The sequence below is a fragment of the Ochotona princeps genome, chromosome X, assembly GCF_030435755.1.
Source record: "Ochotona princeps isolate mOchPri1 chromosome X, mOchPri1.hap1, whole genome shotgun sequence".
Lineage (NCBI taxonomy): Eukaryota > Metazoa > Chordata > Mammalia > Lagomorpha > Ochotonidae > Ochotona > Ochotona princeps.
This window is the reverse complement of record NC_080865.1, coordinates 74,032,302-74,056,860: the sequence shown is the minus strand read 5'-3', so window position 1 is coordinate 74,056,860 and position 24,559 is coordinate 74,032,302.

Below are 24,559 nucleotides of genomic sequence, written 5' to 3'. Positions count from 1 at the left end.
TGAATAAAGGAAAAATTCATCCAATTTTATAAATCTTTTGCCTTGTCTCCTTTTCTGGATATCTTAATATTTTGGAATCTAGCTTCCCTACAGACTTTTTGTTTAGTGAACTAGAAGCCAAGCCATAGAAATGAGTTTTAGTTAAGAGCTGTAGGCAAGAAAGAGGATGCTCCCAAACTCCTTCTTTGATTGCAGAATCATCTTAATTACAAAACCAGCAAAATATACAACAAAGGGGCTCAGTGCAGTAGCCTAGTGGCTAAAGTCCTCGTCTTGCAAGCACTGGGATCCCATATGGGCACCAGTTTGTGTCCTGGCTGCCCCACTTCCCTTCCAGCTCCCTGCATGTGGCCTGGGAAAGCAGTGGAGGATGGCCCAATGCCTTGGGACACTGCATCTGCATGAGACACCCAAAAAAAGTCGTGGCTCCTGACTTCAGATTGGCTGAGCTCCAGTTGTTGCAGCCACTTTGGGGATGAACCAGCAATGGATGCTCTTTCTGTCTTTCCTTCACTCTGTAAAAATCTGACTTTCTAATAAAAATAAATAAATCTTTAAAAATATATAGACAACCAAGAAAGACAACTACAGACTAGTATCCTTGATTAACACATATGCAAAAATTCTCAACCAAACATCAGCCAATTGAATCCAAGAATACATCAGAAAGATCATTCACCTAGACCAAGTATGATTTATTCCTTGTATGCATGGTTGTCTCAATATATGCAAACTAATAAATGCGATATAGAATTTTAGCAACTTGAAGAATAAAAACAATACTTTATCTCTATAGATGTAGAAAAAGCATTTGATAAAATATAATACAAACCTTAAAGAAACTGGGTATAGAAGAACCATTCTCTGCTATAATCAAGACAACATATGACAAAGCCACAGTCAGGAACATTTTGAATGGGGAAAAATTGGAAGCATTTCTACTAATATCTGGAAATAGACAAAGGGTGCCCACTTTGACCACTGCTATTCAACACAATCCTGGAAGTTTTAGCCAAAAACATCAGACAAGAAAAAGAAATCTGAAGAATACAAATGGGAAAGGAAAAAGTCAAAGTATCTCTGTTTGCAGATGACATGTTTCTATATATAGGGGAGCCAAAAACCTCCACTAAGAGACTATGGGAGCTCACAGAAGAGTTTGGCAAAGTTGTAGGATCTAAAATCAACATGCAAAAAAATCAATAGCCTTTGATACACACACAGTGCCACAGCTGAGAAAGAACTTAAAAGTTTAACATCACTAACAATAGCAACAAAAATTTAAATATTTTGGGATAAATTTAACCAAGGATACTAAAGATCTTCACAATGAAAATAATAAAACATTAAAGAAGAAAATAGAGGAAGATACAAAAAATGAAAAAAAATCTTCTATGTTCATTAAATGGAAAATTAATGTCATCAAATACATACTACTCAAAACAATTTGCAGAACTCTACCTTATGCAAAAATCAACTGAAAATGGATCAAGGATCTAAATCCGTGGCATGATTCTATCAAATTACTAGAGGAAAACATCTGAGAAATCCTGCATGGCATCAGCATAGACAAAGGTTTTTTGGAAAAAAAAGAAAAAACAAGAAACACATGAAACAAAAGCAAAAATAGACAACTGGGATTACATCAAGCTTCTTCGCATCAAAGGAAATGCTCAATAAAGTGAGGAAACAATTAACATCATCATAGAAAATATTTGCAATCTATTAAGGATTAATATCCAGGATCTGTTAAAAGCTCAAGAAACTCAACAGTAAAATAAAATTCCAGTTAAGAAATGGAGAAATCACATGAACCAGTGTTTTTCAAAGTATGAAAAATAGCCAATGGATATATGAAAAAAAAAGTCAGTATTGTTATCTATTAGGAAATGCAAATAAAAAACTTTAGTTACATTTCACCTTGCCCCACTTAAAATGGCTATCATTGCAAAATCAAAAAACAGTAATTGCTGCTGAGGGTGTAGAGAAAAAGGTACTTGGAGATGTGAACTAGTATATCTGTTATGAAAGACAATATGGGAATTCCTCTGAAATCTGAAAATAGATCCACCATATGATCCAGATGTCTGACTGCTGGGAATTCAACCAAATAAAATGAAATCAAAGAGTTATTTGCATGACCATGTTATAGCAGGTCAATTCATAGTAGCTAAGATATGGAATTAGTTCAGATTTCATCAACAGATGACTGGATAAAGAAAATGTGGAATATATACACTATGGAATACTACTCAGACAAAAAAGATTGAAATCCTATCCTTTGCAACAAAATGAATGCAACTGAAAATCATTATGCTTAGTGAAATAAGTCAGTCTCATAAAGGTATATATCGTAGTTTTCTCTGATAAGTGATAGTTAATATGTAATGCAGAAATATGGAAATGAAACACATCTTCTGATTTGATTCTTTTAAGCTCCTATTACTACTCCTGTGGAACTGTAGTATTACTACTTTCTTACTTATTGAATATTATGATTAATAGTGTACTAAGTTTGTTATTATAGAATGGATTGAAATTATATTTTCGTGAAAATTAAAAAAAAAAAACAAGAAGGAAGGAAGGAGGTGGACTGAGAGAGGGAGAGCGGGAGGGATGGTAGTATGGTTATCTTCCTAGAATTGTACCTGCAAATATAGTAATTCTGTTCCCTTTACATAAATATAAATTTTTAAAAAATAAATACTTATAGCAGAAACTTCCTAAAAATATAACTGAGAAGTAATACTGCCTCAACATTCAGTTACTCTTGAAAGATGACTCTCACATACATGCTCAAGGATACTATAATCCACCCTAAAGAAACCACTAGAACCAGGGATATTGTGTACCATCCTGATGGCCTCCATTGAGGCTAGAAGTTGTGATTATAGTGCAGTCCGTGTATTCATGTCTTCCACATATACCTAGAGCATGGCTTGCCATCCATACCGTCTGTAAATAATGACATGAGTTTCCAGCCACGATAGCAATGGCAGATACTGTAAAGGGTAAGCTCATATAAAACTGAACATGGGAGAAGTGCATCAGAAGATATACTTCAGGACCATATTTTTACTAAATATGGTTAGAATTTTGATGAAATGCAAACCAAATTATGAATATTTTTCTGCAGAAACCTTTAAGTAGCTCCTGGTTGTTTATGAGAAAATGCCCAAATGAGTTAGCCTAGTTTCTGAGGTGCTCCATGCAACAGCTTTCAAACAACATTTTACCCACTAAGCACTTTTACCCTTGATAATCCAAATTTTTGGTATTAGAATTTCAAAAATTTGGGGTGAATACTAAAGCTCAACTGGCTAATCCTCTGAGTTGCAGCAGTGGCATCCCATATAGGTGTGGCTTCGTATCTTTGCAGCCCTATTCCCCATCCAACTCCCTGCTTATGGCCTGGGAAAGCAGTGAAGGATGGCCCAAAGCCTTGGGACCCTGTGCTCATGTGGGAGAGCTGGAAGAAGCTACTGGCTCCTGGCTTTAGATCAGCTCAGCTCCAGCCATGGCGGTCATTTGGGGAGTGAACTAGCGGATGAAAGATCTTTCTCTGTCTCTCTTCTCTCTTTTTCTCTGTATATGTGACTTTCCAATTAAAAATAAATAAAATAAAGCTTTTAAAAAAGAAATTAAAAATGTAGCTACCTTCTGTGAGAAAAACACGCTGTTCTTTTTTTTATTGACTGTCTTTCTGGGCCCTGTCCCATCTGCCGATGCTGGACTCAGAATCTGAGGAAGTAGTTTAACTCACAAAACCAGACCTGCCTCTGAAGCCCAGGTTCAGATATATATCTATCAAGTATCTATGTTCCTCTCTTAACCCAAAGATCTAGGTCTTCTGTCAGTATGTGGCAACTGCTACCATGAATTGATGGTTAAGCACAGAAATATTCAGGTCAATTAGACCAGAGTTTGAATCACATTAGCTATGTGACACCCAATTTCTCTGTTTCATTCTGTAAAATGATGATGTCAAGCATTATGTCTATATCATAAAGCTGATATGAGAATTACATGGATTGACACATATGAAGTGTTCAGGCTCTTACTAGTTTTCTGGCCTGATTTGATAATGCCGCAGAGTGAGAATGAGGTCTCTGCCTGAATAAATTTAATAAAAAAAAAAAAAAAAAAAAAAAAAAGAAGGCCCAGCTTAAGATTCTGGGTCTTCCACTTGAAAGCTGTGTTTCTTTTCCCAAAGTATTTCAACACTGAGTCCTTTTCTTTGCCTGTGAACTCAAGGTAATATTATAATTATCAAGGGGACTAAACCATGCCTAGAAAAGGGCTTATTATTTCTGGCACACAAAATGCCACCTATTAATATAATTATAGTAATCATTCTTATTATTGTGATGATAATGATAATGGTGCTGATGATGGTGCTGCTTGTGGTCATGGTGATGATGACTTGTTGAGACCTTCAACTCCTCCAAAGGAGGAAAAAATCTCTAACTTTTATTGTAGCAAATATACATAAAATATACCATATTAACAATTTAGAAGCATACAAGTCATTGGCATTAAGAGTACTTACAAAGTTGTACAGCCATCATACCAAATAGAAATTCCATGAAAATTAAGCAAGCATTTCCCATACCATTTCTCCTCAGTCCATCGTTAACACTAACATGTTTTCTGTATCTATGCATTTGCCTATTTTGCACATTTCATATGGATAGAATCATGCAATATATAGTATTTTGAAAATAGATCTTTTAACTTAAGATACTTTTGAGGTTCATTTATGCTATAGCATGACATCACTTTGTTTATTTTCAAAGTTGAATAATATTATATTGTATATATGTACCACAAGTTTTTATCCATTCATCTAGGGATGTATATTTGAGTTGTTTCTTTTTGTTATTGAGAATAGTGCTATAGTGATACGTGCACAGGTATTTGTTAGGGTATCTGCTTTCATTTCTTTTGGGTATATACCTGGCAATGGAATTATTGGGTCATATGGTAATTCCATGTTTAAATTATTGAGGAACTGTCAAACGGATTTCCACAGTAGTTGTATCATTTTACATTGCCAAAAGCAATGAATGACATTTCCAAATTACCCATATAGTCACCAGCACTTTTTATTTTCTAATTTTTAAAAATGATTTCTTTCTTTATTTCAAAGACAGAAAATGAGCGAGAGGGAGACACAGACAGAAAATGAGAGAGATGTTTCATTAGCAAGTTCACTCCCCATATGTCTGCAAAAGCCAGGCTGAAGCCGGAAGACTGGAATTACATCCAGATCTCCCATGTGGGTAGCAGAAACCTACGTTTTTGTGTCATCTTTCTCTGTCTTCTTAGGCACATTATCAGACATCTAGATGGGAATTGGGGTAGCCAGAGCTTGAATCAATGCTCTGATGTGGAATGCCAGCCTTGCAAGTGGCAGCTTGGTCGGTTGTGCCACAGCCTCAGCACCTGTTTTGTTGTTGCTTGCTTGCTGTTGTTGTTGTTATACACATTTAATGACTGTGAAATGGGATCTCATTGTGCTTTTGATTTGCATCTCCCAAGTGACTAACAACATTGAATTTTTTAGCCTTTTGTGCATTTGTATATCTTCTTTGGAGAAATCTCTACTAAAGCCCTTTGAAGGTTTCATTCGATTGGAATGTTTTCCATTTTAGTTTGGAGATGTAAGAATTTTATTATATATTCTGCAAACAAGGCCTTTGTCAGACACATGGTCTGCAAATGCTTTGTGGTGATTTTTCACTTTTGTTAATGTCTTTTGTTCCATAAAAGTTTCTCAAAGCAATAAAGTCCAATGCATCAATTTTTTCCTTTCATTGCTTATGCTTTTGGTATTATATATTAAAAACTATTGTGAAATTTAAGTACAACATGTCCACATTGTGGTATTGTGGGTAAAGCAATGGATGCCAGCATCCATTTATGGGTGTAGGTTTGAGATCTTCCTGCTTCACTTCTGATCCAGCCCCCCTGCTAATGCACTTGGAAAAGCAGCAAACAGCCTAAGTCCTTGGGCTTCTTTCATTCCTGTGGGAACCCTGGCATAAGATACTGGATCCTGGTTTTGGCACAGCCAAGTCCCCTGCATTGCAGTTATTAGGGAGTAGGCCAACAGATGAAATTTCAGTAGACTGATGTCTGTGAATGTGGATACAGTGTTAATTTTGTCCACCATTGTATTGCATCTCCTGTGTCTAGCATAGTGCCTGTTGTAATATATGCACTCCAAAAATATTTGTCTCCTAAGTGAATGTGTACAAGTTAAAATGTCTTCCTTGGGAGACACAGATTAAATTAACTTGAACATTTAATTTTGAAAAGATCAGCTGTCAATCTGCACTTAATTTGCTTCTAACACCTTTTCCATAGCTAATTTGATCTAAGATGGTTAAATGTTTTGATGAAACATAAATTGGATCATGTCATTACCTTACTTAAAAATCCTTCAATAGTGTGCCATAGCCTACAGGAAAATGTCAAAAATGGTGACAGGGATGACAAGGTACTCTGTGACAGTATGTTTCAAGTTCTTTTGAGTACGATCCACAGTATGATATACGTTTTACACTATAATCTATTACTCATCTATCTAAATATATGTATATAAATGGCCAAAACAAAAGCTCCATAGTAGAGTTATTCCATCTACAGTAATGTAATACATTATATTTTGTACTCAAACAATCCATATCATTTAATAAAATGTTGGTCATAAATCACCAAATTGATTCCAGAACATCATAATGGGATCAAAGCTGCAGTTGGGAAAACACTGCTTGGTGCTTTGACTTCCATCTCCTATCCCTCTAACAATTCTGAAATCATTATAGTTCCCCTGATCAGCCAGAACATCTCTCCATTATTTATATTGCTAACACCACCTGTAGGACATTTATTTATTCTTAAACATCCAGTTCAACACCCAGAGGAGGTGTTTGAGATTCCCAATTGTCAGCACCCTATAATAGCACTCTTTGTGAGAGTGCATAACACAGTGTACTGTCTGTGGTTACTTGTCAGGTTTGTCTTCATCACAAGCAGAGATACAAATGTGTCAAGCATTAAAAGATTTGTGGTTCCTCCTGTGTAACATTCTGTAGCTCTTGGAGATTATTATGCATCTCCAATTTGAGTCTCACATTTTGATCCTTACTGTACTGCTAATGAACCACTCATGCAAGGGCATGGTTTGGGTTCCCGTGGAAATTATTAATGAATCCCCACACATTCCTGGAATGGAGTGTGAGTACCTGTAATTTTTCTTCCATATTGTACATTTACCATTCACTCTAGTATTCTTCCCCAGGTGGGTAGGGGTTGGAGAAAAGAAAGGGAAAATCTAGGTAATGGTGTTCTAAGAAACATGGATTGTACATTCTGGTAAGCTCAGTTTGCCAGGTCAGTACCATTCAAACTTTGAATGCTTTGTCTTGGTTGTGGTTCTGTCATTACTGATTGTAATTAAAGTTTATACTTGGTTTCCTTGCCTTGACTTTCTGCACTTCGCAATTTGAATTCTCTGAGTTTGCTCGGGTTGAAGGAGAGAGGTGTCCTCTGTCCCTTGTGACTGCATTCCTAACACTGGTGCATTTGAGTCAAAGTTCCTATGCTTTGACAGATATAAAAATGACTAATACCCAGTCCTTGTTCTCAAGAAACAAAAAGCTTAGAGACAGTATGGAGCACCCAGATTTTTAAATTCAATATCTTCGCTTTTAATTGGTCTGACCTAAATGGAAGTCTTCATCACTTCTGGTATCTGAAGTTGCCATCTGTGGCCACGAATTAGCTAAGGCAGCCAAGGAGTCTAAGCCAAGGAGTTGGCTAAGATGGACAAGAGAAAGTGCAGTTCTCCAGAAATTACATTGGAACAGAGATGTGTGAGTTCCCACTTCACTTCTCTCTCTCTGGAGTCTACATCTATGCAGTATTACAGTAGGCCCTCCATACCTACAGTTTCTGCATAAATGGATTCAACCAACTGCAAATCAAAAACCGACATCACTACATCCTAAAACCTGCTCTTCCTATAGACCTCTCAAAATCAATGGTAACTGCACTTTTTAGGTCAAACTAAACTTGGACTCATCCTTAATTTCTCTCTTTTTCACTCTACGTTGTTAAACTCTGTCCACTTTACCTTTGAAATGCATGCAGAGTCCATGTAATTTACCCACTTCTTCAGTTTCCTGTATGTTTCAAATCACCATTCTTAGTTTAAAAGCTGCTTTTATGGAGATGAAACATCTGATTCCAGCTATGTTTGATTCCTCTTCACCTCCTTCCAGTCCTGGTACTGCTTGACCTGGTTCACCCACGCTTTGTGGAGACAGCAACCTTCACTACTGCCCCAGTGACCAACCTGTCACAAGAAGACCTCTGAAAGGGACCTAGCCAGAAAATAACGTGAGCCTCCACTTACCGGAATCTCTGCAAGTGACATGCAATGAATGGCTTTCTTACTTAGCAGCAACTAAGAGGACCTAACTCTTAGGGTTTTGGATTCAGTTAGCCTTGGACAGGACCTCCAGTTTTGCATTTCTGACAAATTTCCAGGTGATGTTGATGCTGGTAATGGATTGGCAAGGGAACACTTTGAGAATCACTGTTGCACTACAGCCACACAAACATCCCTAAGCCTAGGAATATGACTTAGGATGTCTGAGGCCAACTCATGAGCTTTTGTTTAAAGAATGCTCTCTAGTTCATTCTGATGCACATAATCTGTGGACTTGCCACATTTGGTGATGCCAGATGTAGAGGCCCAGGCTCTCTCCCTGAAGATGTCAATTGAGTGCACTCTAGGATGTTGCCTGAAAATCCATGTAATTAGCAAATTCCTAAGTGGTTTGGATATACAGTAAAACTTAAAAACCAGTTAGCTAGACTGGGAAATGAAAGAGGAGAAAGGATATCTACACCTGCTAGTGAGAGCCTGCAGGGAAAAAGCCTTTGAGAATAAGGACCATGATGCAGATGAGGGCAGTGGAGAATCTGTGGAGAAGCTGTAGAGAGGGCAGTCAATGAGCTGCAAGTCCCAAAGCAAGGTTTCAAGGCAGGACAGATTTTAGTTGCTTGGGCAATAACTGCTCTGATACCAGTATGTTGATAGGCTACCTCAAAAAGATCATAATTTCTTCTTTGATATTTTAAAAAATGAAGATTTTTTATCTATAAAAAGAAAACTCCATGAAAAATAGAATTAAAAGCTAATTTTGATGCAAAATTGAAAATCTATGAAGTTTTTTCAAAATATCCATTTTTCCAGCAACATTTTGATGATCCTTTTTACATGTAGGAAAACATTTATTCATTCTTCAAGACCTTACACAGAAGCACGTGTTACCTAACAATGACTACCTACATGCTCCCGTAGGGCCAACTTAAAGGTGCCTGTTCTTTGTTATTACACAGAGACAGCTAAGATGCCAGGTTTGAGAGGAAACTCAGAACTTGTGTATTAACCTTCTATCCTGTGGCATTATGCGTGTGGAGGTTAAGTCTTCAATGATATGAATAGATTTGGAAGACATTCAAAACCCACACTTGGGACAGAGAAGGGATTTCCACATCATTCAGTAACAGCAGCTATGTTACTAAAAATGTTCACATCTCTGAGAGTCCCTGACCACACTCCCAGCAGCTGGATACTGAAATGATCCTCCTTTATGCTTTTCTTCACATACTGAATGAAACCTAAACAATTCTTATACCTGAGCATTTGTGTGTGCTACAATATAGCTGATGGGTGATTGGATTAGGATTTGTGCTCAGATCTGCCGGAAGTAAGAGATATCAGTGAGCCCTGCAATGAAGAGCAGCTCATAATGACTTAAGGACCTAATATAAGTCCATACATACTTGAATCCAGAGCCTTCTTCTGACTGGGGCCCAAGAATCTGCCTTTTCAAAGATTTATTTTATTTTTCTGGAAAGTCAGATTTATAGAGAGAAGAGACAGAGAGGAAGATCTTCTATCCATTGAGTCACTCCCCAAGTGGCTGCAACGGCTGAGCTGATTTGAAGCCAGGAACCGGAGCTTCCCCTGGGTCTCCCACACAGGTGCCAGATCCCAAGGCTTTGGGCCATCTTCACTGCTTTCCCTGGCCACAAGCAGTGAGCTGGCTGGGAAGTGGGGCCCCCAGGATTAGAACCCGTGCCTATATAGGATCCTGGCATGTACATGGCAAGAACTTTAATCACTAGGCTACCATGCCAGGTCTAAGAATCTGCCTTTTTAAACAGCCCTCCTAGGAGATTCAGAGGCTGCTTGTCCCCTGCCTGTGATACAAGCTACACTATTTTGGACATTTAAACAGACCACATCCTCCCCAGCCCACAACTACTGGTCATTATCAGTACCCTTGGAAAGAGGATGTGCATCTTTCTGTGTACATTAGTCTTCAAAAGCACATGCTTTAAGCAAAAAAAAAAAAAAAAGGTGACTCATTTCTAACTATGATATACCCTGAAGACATCTTGGTTCCCATCTTTCCCATCTCAAATTCATAGCCTTTTTCTTTTCAATATACGAAGAGATAAGGGGATCCTGGATGGTCCATAATTATTGATATTCCATGTCAATTTTAAAATTTATTTATTTCATGATACACTTCCAAAGGCTCTGGGATTTCCCCTCATCCCCTTCCCAGATCCCCTCCCCACCCCCATTTTCCCTATTTTATCACAATAATACAGTCCTTCAAAAACAGTAGTAAGTCCATTTTTCTATTTAAGTGTATTTTGCCATTGTAGGTATGGAGAATGGCAGAGTCCAATATCCTACTATCAAGATATATTTATCAGAGTATTGCTTGAAATTTGTAATTCAAGCATGATAAAGTAAAAGAATTCACAAAGCTGGAAAACAAGCCCAACACTAACTGTGCAGATTTCTTTGTCACCTCTCTACCACTATCACCACCATTGACACTATATTGCACATTCTTCCCATTTCTTTATCAACTACTGATTTGGAGGATGCATTCCATGTTCATTTGCCATCCACCAGTCAGTCCGTGGAGTTAACACTGAGGTTACTCTAAATATGCACTAATCGCTTTGCGTGTGTTATCTCATTCAGTCCTCACAACAACCTGATCAAGCCAAGTAGTATTATTCTCATCTTCTACACAGGGAGATTGAAGTTCAGACAGGATTAATAATTTATCCAAAGTGACATAGAGAATACATGGCACAGCTAGGATTCTGAGTCTAGAGCCTACATCTTTATCAATCATCTCTGCTGCTTCTTGGCCGTGTTTCCCAATAACAGCTAAAACACAGAGAAATGAGTTTAGACTCCACGCCAGGCACTGTCTTAAGCACTTAACTTATATTGCCTAATTTTAACTCTTACAATAGCGCATTGAACTGAATATTTTTATCCTGATTTTATAGCTATGGAAGCAGAGATAGGTTTAAGTAACTTGCCCAAGACTACACAGCTGGTAATAGGTAGAGCCATTATATACAAAGCTGGACAGTGTGGTTTTGGTGTCCACATGCTAATAATTCTATGTGGCTTCCTTTGGCAGAAGGAGCACCTCAATAAGAGCCTAATGGTCGCAGATCTCAACTGCTGAATTGGCAGATAATGCTTCCTGGTGTCCCATGTCCAGAAAATGCCATGGTCCAGTTTGCTTGAGACCCACTGGGTGCTTTTGTGCCCCCTTACACCAACCCTTTGTGGCCAGCTTTCCCTGTCCATATCAGACACACTTGTTGATCCTCAGTGGCAAATCATGGTGCTAATTTCTAACTACGATACACCCTGAAGACATCTTGGTTTCCATCTTTACCTGTCTCTGGCCTTTTGGCTTTACAATCCCTTGATTGACTCTTTTTTAAAAAAATTAACTAATTTATTTATTTTATGATACTGTTCCAAAGGCTCGGGGATTTCCCCTCCTGACTGCCCCCCCCCCCAATTTCCCCTATTTTATTACAATAATATAGCCCTTCAAAAACAGTCATAAGTCCATCATTCTGTTATTTAGGTGTATCCTGACATTGCAAGTATGAAGAATGGTAAAGACCAACACCCTATTATCAAGATATATTTAACAAGTTTTCTTGGGAATCCATCTTTGATTTCTAAGTAGAGATGCATACTGCATTGTATCTTCACATCTCAATGATTGACTCCTTTATGTAACTTCTGGGCCGTAAGGGTGAGTCTAAGCTGAGTCTACCATTCTATCTTCATTTTTCTCCATTGGAACTGATTTCATGGGCCCTCTCATCATGCGGTCCTGTTTGTCTCTCATTGTGAATTCCTACCTTCACTCTAAGCCTTGCAGGACCAAACCTTAACGGCAGCTGCTTTCCACTTTCCTAGGCAAGCCAATGTCGGCCTCCAGAGCTTATGTGGTGGGGAGTCAAGCAAGGAGTTTCCTATCATGCTTCACAGGCTAATGATCACTTGCTAGTTGAGGGAAGGAAAGGGCAGATTTCTCTTGGCAGCTGTTCATTCTGGCAAGTAAAAAAAAAAAAGCCAGGGAGAGGCCAGAGCTACTCCACTGTGGACAGGGATGTCTCAGCTGCCAAGGGATCTCCAGCTCTGCCTCTATGCCACCCTCTGGAGAAAAGAGGAAGTAATCCCAGAACAATGAGTTCTAAAGCAGCAGCAGTCTTCTACCCCTGCCCCAGCACTCTTGCATTGTTTAGGAACCTGAGAGCAGGGGAGTGAGACGCACAAAGGGAGGCTGCTGTAGCAGCTCACCTCTTCCCTTCCAGCGTGTTCAGTGGAATTCCTGGCCACACTTTCTGAGAATTAGCCAAGAAGACTGATGAGGCTTCAATCTGCAGCTTCATCCCTCAGACATGCTAGAAGGCAGAGGCAATATACACAACCTTCTCGGATGGGATCCACCCAGACAACAATTCCAAGAAGTTACATGCAGAAAACACATCTGTCTCTTTCCCTTTAAGTTTTCTTCAATTCAATGTAGCATTTCCTACAGTTATGAGTATAAACCACCACTGAGGGTTGTATTCCCTATACCTATAAGTTTATCACCAGTGAGTCACAGATGGTTGTACACTGCATTACGACAGCTGTATTATGATGTGTTCAAATACCATTTATGCTCACCCCTGCTTCAAAATTACTTGGAAACTGTAGTAGTAAATACCTGTCACAGGATCTTATTATTTGATGTGTGATAAAGAAGCACATATCACATACTTATTTCTGATTACTGTGTTTTGGCATAATTAAGTTTCATTTTATTCCTGTGTATTTGCTGTTAAGCATTTGAAAATATGACTCCAAGGAGGCACTCTCCTAGCTGCACGGGCCCAAGTGCTCTGCGGCACTTAAACCTTAAGAACACCAACTCTTAGCAGTTCTGCCTAGCTCTGTTCCAGACATTGAGATGGACGTGTCTGAGCATGTGTTCTGAAGGCCCACATTGGGAAGGCTTGGTAGGACAAGGTCTTTGTGAAAGAGAGCGGGAGAAGAACAGGAGCAATCCTGGTTACTAAAGTCTCAGAGAGAACAGATCAGACAGTTGGATATGAGGCTGATCATCACATGCCAAGGCACACCTCACATCTTAACCACTGCCAAAGAAGCCTAACCTCCTTCCACTCTTCCTCCTAGACAGGAGACTGGAACAGCAGGTGAACACATTCCCAACAACATAGCGCCTACCACTAGATGGCGCAATTGTATGGGTTGGTGGCCTGAAGGAGACTCCAGACCAAAGCACCCCAGAAGTGTCAGTATCAGTTAAAATTTACAGGACTTGTCTTTAAGGCCCATTTAGGAACTTCAAAGGCTGGGAAGCACTGAAAAACAAGACAAAACAAAACAGAAAAATACTCCTCCTCTGATATGTTCAGTTCAAAAAACAAAACCAAGCTGTAAGCGATTTTGCTGAAATCCCAGAGACTTATTTCTAGGCTTCCCAACTGCAAAATTCTGGATAAGGTCTTTGGAGTTGAGTTTTTCCTATGGCCTTGATGTTTTGCAATTACATTGTGTGTTTAGTTGGCCTGCCTTGTGAGAAATCAAGCTGCTTGCTAATTAAGAGTTAATCAGAACATACAAACAAGCAAAACTCTAGAATAGATACAGAACAACAAGGAAAGCTTGGAATCAGACAGGAGACAGTCAGCGTAGATACATTTATACCTTACTAGGTAGGACACAAAGATTAGTTACTCCTCACTAGGGTATTGAAGATTTCTCTGCACACCCCTCCTAAAACTGTTCACCTAAACTGTTGACATATGTCTTGTTAGAGTTATAAGCCAGTCTAGACTACCAGAAAAAAAAGCCAAGTTCAGCAAAATTATGCTTTAACACTATATAATGCTAAATACTATAATGTAAATAGACACAAGACAGCTGAACAGTAATCTATAGCCGTTTTAAGGTGTATAGAACCCGGTTGTATATAAACTAAAATTGAAATGTCAACGAAGGAGTCACAGGATGTGGTAAAGAACTTGCATTTTTTTCAACATATTGGTTACTCAATACCATGTCAATTAATTCCATAACGTTATAAATTGTTGCTGATGTTATGTCAGGGCTTTTAATTGATCGGGATGATACTCTGCCGGCTCTACCTTCAGACCAGAGATGGTCTCCCCAACAAGCCGTTGAACTTATCTGGACAATAAGATGCTGGTCTCTATGCTTGGTATATGCTCGCAATGAAAGAATCTCAACTGATCTTGAACTATGGTTATGCAACAAGGTGTAGGAATCCACCATGGGGGGAGCGTTAGGGGAGAGGTGGGGGAATCCCAGTACCTATGAAACTGTGTCACATAATGCAATGTAATCAATTTTAAAAAATAAAATAAAAATTTAAAAAAGAGAGTTAATCAGGGGCTGACAAAGTGTCATAGCATGCTAAACCTCTGTCCATGGCACTGGCATCCCAGTGGGCACTGGTTCAAGTCCTAGCTGCGCCACTTCTGATCCAACTCCATGGGAATGCAACAGGAAGTGGCCTAAGTGGTTGCATCTTTGCACTTACCTGGGGACCCGGAGGAAGCTCCTGGATCCAGGTTTCAGTCCAGCTCTGACCGTTGCAGCCATTCAGATCTCTCTCTCTCTCTCTCTCTCTCTCTCTCTCTCTGTATCTCTCTAATTTTACCTTTAAAATTTTAAAAAAAGTCTTCTTTAAAAAAGAACCAAATCAAATCTGGTTTTAACCAAACCAGATCCTGCTCCAGATCCCCCACTAAGCCCAAGCCCCACCCATGATGGAGTCTTGCTGTGCTGGATACTGGCAACAGCCAAGACATCTGGTGACTACCTCCAGGCTCCTGCTAGATTAGATGGCTTTGGAAAGCTCTTTGGATCCTTTGCCAGCCAATTCACACGTCTCAAGCCAGCCCCCGCATGGGTGTACCCTACTCTATGATTCACAGAACTAATTACCATTGAGAAATACATAGGAGCTCAGAGTTGGCATTATGCAAATATTCTGGCAAGATAAAACATCTCTCAATAACATGTCTCTCATCTGCACCTCCTGCTCCTGGGTTCCTGGACTCTTCTGGGGGGCAACAAAACCAAACTCCCCACTGCCTGCTGTTCATATGCAGAATACACATCTCAGTCCATGGGTAGCAGCTGCTCCACACTTTTCCTGCATGAAGTTCTAGCAAGCTCCACCAGACCACCTACTTCCCCAGAATGGACCCTATCTTCTTTGCACAGAGGAAAGTCAAAAACTCTAAACTTCTGCCTGCGTCAGTTCTGTGACCATGGGAAACCCTTCCCAATTCTGGTAATTCCCAACCTCGTGGATGAATCCCTAGGGGACCCAGGGCAGTGCAATGTTAGGTTTCCTGGCCATTAATAACCCTGACCAAATCCAAAAGGATGATCAAACATGTCAGAATTTCAGACCTGTCTCTGATGATTCCTTCTTCTGAAAATGACCTGCAGCTTGCACGCCACCTGGGCCTTTCAAAGAGTGGGTGAAGAAAATCCCAGAACTCCTGAATCAGGGTTTCATTGTTACTGTTTCTGTATTCCATCAAGTCTTTGGTTCCAACAGCCCTGGGTCTACTGAAGTAGTGCTCACCCTGCTAAATGAAGATTTTAAAAGCTGAAGGTTCCTTGGCTTTATTCTGCTTATATAGGGCATGTGCATGAAATCAGACAAAACAGAAATTCACTCACCTGAAGAAGGGATCCCTCTGAACTGTAAGGATTTACAGCAATTCCTGCCTTCTACTGGGAAAATTTTCTCTGTGCTTGCTATCCAATACTACCAAGGGTCAGGAAGCAAAGGCAACAATTCAGCTGGAATAAAATTAGCAGTGAGTGTTGGGTTGTAGTCTTCTGCCATGAATACCTAGAGAAAACAGGCTGGGAGAGCTAGAGTTGGGGGTGGCACAGCAAGGTTAGAATGTAGCTCAACAGAAGCCAGCTGGCTGCCCCTGCCTTCTGTAGACTGCCATCACCCATCAGGAATGTCCAACCAAAGCCCCAGTTTATGACCTGGCTACCATCCATTTCTTTATAGGTCTCTGGTGAGGTCTATCTTAATTCAAAAGGCACTTTAACAAGTGTACTTGTCATGCTTACAATGCACCAGGCACCACTCAAAACACTTTACATGTAATAAACTGCTTAATCCTTACAGCTATCTGACATTAGCACCAATTTTATTTTCATCTAGAGATGATGCACTAAAGCACAGAGAGGGGAAGGCACTTCTCTTGGATAAAACAGCTAGAGAACTGCACAGTCAGAATTCAGACCCCGAAACCCTGGCTTCACAGTCCAACGACTTAAGCCCTGTCTTCCAGCCTGCTTTGTTGTGCAATGTCTCTGATCAAACCTTTTGAAATTCTGCTTTCAGGTCCCAAATTGGATTCATTTGTTCCTTCTTTATCCTTTATAAGGAGCCCTGTCCCTTGCCAGCCAGACACCAACATGTTGCTCAAGCAGGGTCCCATGAGAACTGGTCCCCCACCCCGACCCCAGTGCAACAAACCTCCATGGAGGGAACCCAAATACTGGGCAAAGAAGAGAGTGAGAGACTGAGCTGAAAACACCAGCCCCAAGGTGGGAAGGAGAGGCTGCAGGTGTAAGAAGCATTTCACAGCCTGTATCTGCAGGATAATGAGCCTGAAGGAGAAGTCAGTCATTGGCTCCAGGTGCTAGGCTGGGGTCCCCTGAGCATATGTAGGCACAGAAGCAAGAGGACTTTGGTAGGGAAGGGAGCAATAATCAGTCAGTCTACATCAGTCTACCTGTGTACTGTGTGCCCTGCATGTTACAAATAGGGCCCTGTCATTCTCACGACCAGCATTTGAGAGAAGAAGCAGGCACTGTCAGCTGTCATTTTAAAAAAAAAGATTTATTTTATTTTTATTGCAAAGTCAGATGTACAGAGAGGAGGAGAGGCAGAGAGGAAGATCGTCCATCTGTTGTTCACTCCCCAAGTGACCACAATGGCTGATGCTACACCGATCTGAGCCAGGAGCCAGAAGCCTCTTCCTGGTCTCCCACACGGGTGCAGGGTCCAAGGGTTTGGGCCGTCCTCGACTGCTTTCCCAGGCCACAAGCAGGGAGCTGGATGGGAAGTGGGGCTGCCAGGATTAGAACCGGTGCCCATATGGGATCCTGGAGCTTTCAAGGTGAGGACTTTAGCCACTAGGCCACTATGCCTGTCCCAGCCTTTTTAATGTACAGAGGATAAGAAGGTGAAGCTCTGAGATTTGCATTTCTCCAAGATCACACAGTGAAAGTGCATCTGGGTTTTTAACCTACATCTGCCTGACTCTAAGCTGAATGGAAGACACTCCACCTGTATGCAGGCTCCCTTTCCTTGCTATGCCTGCTATTTCAATCCTGATTGTTGTCTTGTCTGTCTTCATGGTTCCCAATCTGTTGCTTTTGTAGAGCTGTAATTTTGGCTTGAATCCTGACACTGGCTGCCTACTTATTTGGGAATCACTCCTAGCCTTCAAATTTAATATCTGAATGTTGCCTTCCTCACCACTCCTCCACTACCCTGCATCTCCATTCTACCCCTTTCCCTTTGTGCCTCATCAGACTCAAAACATAATGGAATCTGCAGACGTTAGGCTCCCTCTTCATATCCCAGTCATTAAATCTGCTTCCTGCACTTCTGTTCCAGGTGAATCCCATTGTGACTACCAGGACCCTGATCCAGTTGCCCCTTGAGGTTTGTGTTTCTGTTGATGTCATTCTGTGGTTCAGTGTAACTGAGTACGTGTAGAAGGTAGACACAAGTTTTATGAGGATGGGGACAAGAGTGGACAAGAAACCACATTGCTAGATATCCCCAGTATGCTTGATTATCCCACACAAGGAAGAGTGCTCTCTATTCTACCCAGTATTTGAATGACAACCCCCAAGCATTCAGTTCTTGAGGGAGGTGAAAAAATTGATTGTGGAGCCACAGTTGTACATGAAGCCATTGCTCGAGCTTCAGGCTTCCCATGTTGGAGTGACAGTTCATGTCCCGATAGCTCCACTTCCTAACGAGCTCCCCGCTAAAGTGCCTGGGAAAGCAGTGGAGGATGATCCAAGTGCTTGAGCCCCTGACACCCACGTGGAGGACCCGGATAGCATTTCTGGTCCCTGGCTTTGACCTGGGCCAACTCTGTCTGGTCTTTGCAGCTTTTTGAGGGAATGAACAAATGGATGGAAGATCTCTTTTCTCTTTCTTCTTTTCTCTCCCACTCTCTCTCTTCACTCTACCTTTCATAGAATTAAATAAAATCTTATCCACCTGCCCAAATCTGTTAATAATTATATGTGCCCAGAACAACATAACTCAGCTTTCTACAAGAACACAAGATTTTTTTGTGTGTTTTTTTGAATTGTTTCAATATACACTGAACTTTCCAGGAATGCAACTGCAATGTAATTTGGGAAAATATTGTGTTGTTTCATTCAGAAATATCCCTAGAATGACTTAATAGCTTTTCAAGTCCGCATTGCTGACAGCCAGGCTGCTTATGGTAAATGGGTCTGTAATGCATTGCCTGATGTTCTCATCCGTACTTGTACTGTCTGTATTCGGGGGATTTCTATATATGGGGACAAATTTCTGCCTGTTTCCCAAAGTCTTCTAGTAGCGCATGGCTTGAGTCTTTAAAGATGGTCTGCTACAAATAATCTCCTCTCCTTTCTCCTTTAAATTGCAAGTGATTTCGTTCTTTCCCCATATATGTATATATATATATATACACACACACACGCACACACATACAAATACAACAAGTAATGTATATAACCATAATGTTATTTCACTTCAGGATGGCAAGGCGGTAAAATATCTGTTACAAATGCTGACACTCGTCAAAATGCCCACACTGTTTCTGAGGCTTTACTTGTATTATCTTATGGAATCTTCACAAAACCTGAATTGGCTGGCTAATACTGTCCCTTTGGTTTTGCAAACAAAGAGGAATAGAGAGGGTAAAGCAATCCAGTTAGTGATCAAGCGGCCACCTGAACCCAAGTCAGTTTGACTCCAATGTGTAGACTGTCTATAATGTTTCCAATGGTGTTAGAGGAGGCTCAGAATGAATCCAAGGGTGAGAGGCATCCCCAAATTCTTTGAGGATTCCTAGGAAAATTGCAAATACCCCCCAGAATGACAGAAAACATGTGTGCATACATTTCAGTATGTTTATTTAACCTCCACATAGCCAGCAAATGACTTGAGTAAAATGTAATGGTGATTTATTCCTTAATTGCTTCTTGTGGAAAATTAGATTATACAGTACCCGGAAGCAAATTTGTGCCAACTGTATTTTCCATTGGAAAAATATAAGTTACATTGTCTGACCCTGAATGTGACTGGGGAACTAAATAACTTCCTTCTAGGATATCCAGGAAAAGCTCTGCACCATCAGGAACAAGCCGCATAAATAGCATGTGGTAACTAACAAATGAAATATCCAAACTTTATTGCCTCAATAAGAACTGTCAAATGAAAAAACATGTCACAAGAAATCGGTCACTCTTTTTTTTTTTTCTGTGCTAAATGCATCCTTGAGTGTTTGTTTTGTTTGGTTTTATTTTTCTAATGTCTGGTTGAATTTCAGCTCTCATTTGCAATAATGTCTAAATCCTATCACTAGATGGCAGTGTTTGCCAAACTTTTAATAGCAAAAAGAGGCCAGCCCCCATGTTGTAAGATAAACAAAGCATACTTCCTACTACCTGAAAAATGCCCAGGTGTTTTTCATTCAGTTATTTCAGAAAAGTGACTTGTTTGTCAACTCGTTGGTGTTTTAACAATAATCTTAAAACCTGTTCCACTACAACTCCATCAGCCCATACTGTTGCAAATGCTGAACCAAGTACTGGCGACATGGAGATGAAGTCCAATAGGCTTAGCTCTTAGAAAAGGTACAATCTGGATGGGGAGACTGATACATAAATCAAAAAAGAGCTGTAGGAAAATATAAGCACTGTGATGGAAGTCAGCCCAGGGTAGGGAACAAGGAATCTGAGGTTTAGGTCTGTTCCCTAGAGCAGGTGATTTGATCACAAGAGAATTGACAGCCCTGGGACCCGGCATGGTGGCCTAGTGGCTAAAGTCCTCACCTTGAAAGCTCCAGGATCCCATATGGGTGCCAGTTCTAATCCTGGCAGCCCCGCTTCCCATCCAGCTCCCTGCTTGTGGCTTGGGAAAGCAGTCGAGGACAGCCCAAACCCTTGGGACCCTGTACCCATGTGGGAGACCTGGAAGAAGCTCCTGGCTTCTAGCTTCGGATCAGCTCAGCTCCAGCCGTTGTGGTCACTTGGGGAGTGAATCAACAGATGGACGATCTTCCTCTCTGTCTCTCCTCCTCTCTGTATATCTGACTTTCCAATAAAAATAAATAAGTCGTTCTTAAAAAAAAATAAAAAGAATGGGCACTTCCTCACCAGGAAAGAAAATGGGAAAGTGTATTTCAGGCACAGGAGGAAATATGCCGAGCAGAAAGGCTTGCATCAGTGTGCTCAGGGACCAGGTCAAAGGTGTTTGGCACAAAATAGAGCAAGGTACAAGTTATGGGGTAAACAGAGATCAAAGCATACAATGCGACAATGTTACAACCAAAAATCCAAGGTGCCAAGGTACTCAAAACCAACTCAGCTTCTCCTTGCATCCTTGCATCTTCCCTGATCTATTTCTAGTGCTTTTATCAAATCACCTTTTCCTTCCAACTGCTTACCTTGAGAAGGAACAAAGCCTTCATTTCTCAGAACCATACAGTACAGTTCAAAATGACCATGACAGCAGGTTATGGAGCCTCTGCTAAGTACTGAGTAGCACACCAACACCTCCTTCATCCATTTTACCTTCTTTGATCCCAGGGATGACTTCATGCGACAGGCATCATTATGCTGTTACCACTTTCCCTGTGCAGATGAGAAATCCTAGGTGCAGAGATGTGAAGTGACCTGACCACAATCACACAGCTAACGAAGGACAGCGTGGGGACTAGGATAGAAGCACGTTTGAGGTGCACAGTACAGGAGACAGAGGGAATCACAGGGAACACTAGTGGGCATCAGGCTGAGAAGGACAAGAAAGAGTTTCAGGAAAAGTTAATGCCTAAACTGAATTTAGTAAAATGAATAATTGTAATTGTAAAACTGTGTAACATGCTTAATTCTTACAACAATCCTATTATCCCACTCACTGAGACAGAGAGAAGCTTATCAAGTCTCCTAAGATCACGTGACAAGTAAGTGGCAGAGCCTGGATATGAATCCAGCTGTTCTGGCTCTGGAATCTTGGTAGGACACTGCGTAGGGGGAATTTCAGGAAGAGCAAACAGTCTTGGTTCATACATAGGCATGGAAGGTTGGGAACTCAACAGCAACTTGGAATTGGAGAACTGTCAGGTAGTCACAGCTGAGAGATCTGGTGCAAGGCTGGAGAAGCACTCAGCAGCGCTGGCATCAGGAAGGGGCTGAATGTGTGGGTGGCAGTGACGCACAGGACACTCCTAAGCAGGGACAGACCTAATCCTTCTTCAGTGGTCATCTCCCCTTGGCCAACTTCCTCTACTAATTGACTTGTAGGGCACCACAGAAATCAGACCAAAGCTCATGCTTTATCTCAATTGTGTAGTTTCCCATCTTGTGGCTTCATTTCCATCAGCCCTATGAGACAGAAGTTCTTTCTTATGGCAACGTCCCGGGAGCAGCAACATCAGGGCCACATGAATCAAGAACCACTGAATCAGAAACCTCCAGCCTGGGGCCCAGCAGTATGTGTTTGAACAAGTCTCCCAGTGAGGCTGCTGACATTCATAGGTCACAGCTGTGCCAACCTCTGCTGTGGATGTGACTTGTTGGCTCTTCTGATTCCTTAAGCTAAAGAAATACGTCCCCAGCCTGCCTGGCACACCCTCCTCCTGCACCCTTGCAGAGGACATAATACATACTCCAGCTCTGCCAACATCTTAGCTGTTTTTAAGGCACTTAGAAAATCACAATAATAGGGGCTGGCAAGGTGGCGTAGCAAGCTGGTCCTCTGACTATGGTGCCACTGCCCTATCCAGCTCCCTGCAAATGATCTGGGAAAGAGGAGCGGGGGGGGGGGGGGGGCGGGGGAGTGGCCCAATACTTTGGACCCCTGCACCACTTAGAAACCTGAAGGAACTCACTGGCTTCTGGCTTCAATGCACCACAGATCTGGCAGTTATGGTCATTTGGGGAGTGAACCAGCAGATGAACAATCTTATTCTCTCTCTGTATGTTTCTCTCCCTTTCTCTCTCTCTGTAACCGTGCCTTTCAAGTTAAATAAATAAATCTTGCATCTCTATTTTCAAATAAGAGATGGACTCCCAATGAAACTGTTCAATATATCTTGACAAGAGGATGCTGGAGTCTCTGCTATTGTCTGTATCTGCATTGTCAGGATACAGTTAAATAGCAGAACAATGAACTTATGATTGCTTATGAAGGACTATGCTATTGTGATATATAGGGGATATCACTGGGGGGGGAGGGAATTTCGGACAAGGTAAGGGAAATCCCGGAGCCTATGAAATTGTATCATAAAATACATATATATATATATATATATATATATATATATATATATGAAGAAAACATGTGACAAAATATTTGGTAAACAAATAAGTAAATAATCTTGAAAAAATAAAAACAAATAAACAGCAGTAGTAGCAACACCTCCCTAATCTGGTTGTTGTATCAAGAATTAAAGCAAATAAAGATTGCAGACAGATCTTATAATTTGCTAAGTATTTATTCATTCAAAAGGCAGAATAATGGGAAGATGGGTTGTCTATCTGCTGGCTCACTCTTCAAATACCTGAAACAAGCGCCAAGTTTGGCTAGGTCTAAGCGAGAAGCAAGAAACTCCAACTGGATCTCCTAGGTGGGTGGCAGGGACCCAAATGATTACATCATCATCTGCTGCTTTCCAGGTTCATACATAGGCATGGAAGGGTACATGTTAGCTGGAAACTAAATTGGAAGTAGAGCAGCAGTGACTTAACTCAACATTCTGATACGAAATGACAGTGTCCTAGGTGGTAGTTTAGGCTGCTGTGTCACAATGCTGACTCTTAGTCAGCTCTTCTCGACTCATGTACAGGAGCTTCAGAAAGTTCATGGAAATGGAATTCAAAGATAAGTTTGCTTGGTCCAAAAATGGTTGAACTCTGTACACAGGTTTTTGATAATGTGCATTTCCACGAATTTTGCAGAACCCCTCTCAGCAAGTACTGACTTGTATGTTGTTAAGTTATATGACCTTGTTGTTAATTATGCATCCATGTTGTAAATTGATTGATGAAGTACAATTAGATATAAAAAGGAGAGAAAAAGAAAACACAGAATGAGTTAAGTAAGAAAAAAAGGGGAAAAAAATACTGCTTTATACAGATTGGGCTAGCTCAACAGGGCTGGCCGAGCAAACCAGGAGCCCAACTTAGTATGGGAGAAGGGGAACTGGAACAGAGGCAGAAATAGGCTTGATCCCGTTTATATGAAATGTCAAGAATAGGCCTATCCATAGAAACAGAAAGCAAATGAGTGGTTGCCAGGGGGTGGGTGGCAGGTGGGAATGCAGTGTGACTGCTAATGGGCTTGGCGATTTCTTTTTGAGGTGATGAAATGTTCTTGAATTAAATAGCACTGATGGTTGCGAGACACTGAATACACTAAAAACCACTGAACTGCGTATTTTTAAATGGCACATTGTATGGTACATGCATTACATCTCAAAAAGAAAATCACAATAAAACAAAGCTCTCTATAGAACCCAACTAGGCCTGATTCCTCTGGGAAGAGAAGTGCAGATTTGACCTTTTTTTCTCCTATGAAGTCCCAGGAATCTAGGCACGAAGCAGGTGCAGAACTGAGAGCAGAAAAGACAGTCTTCTGGCTGGATTTCATTCTAATTTATTTGCTTGCTGCTTAGCGGCACCCAACTCATTTCCTGTGTCATTATTTCTAAAGACATAAAGTCTAACATTTTCATTAAGACCCACCATATCAGTGGCATAAAACTAAATTGCAAGAAAGACACAACCAGATTGTCATAAAAATGCAGCCCAAGACTGGCACAT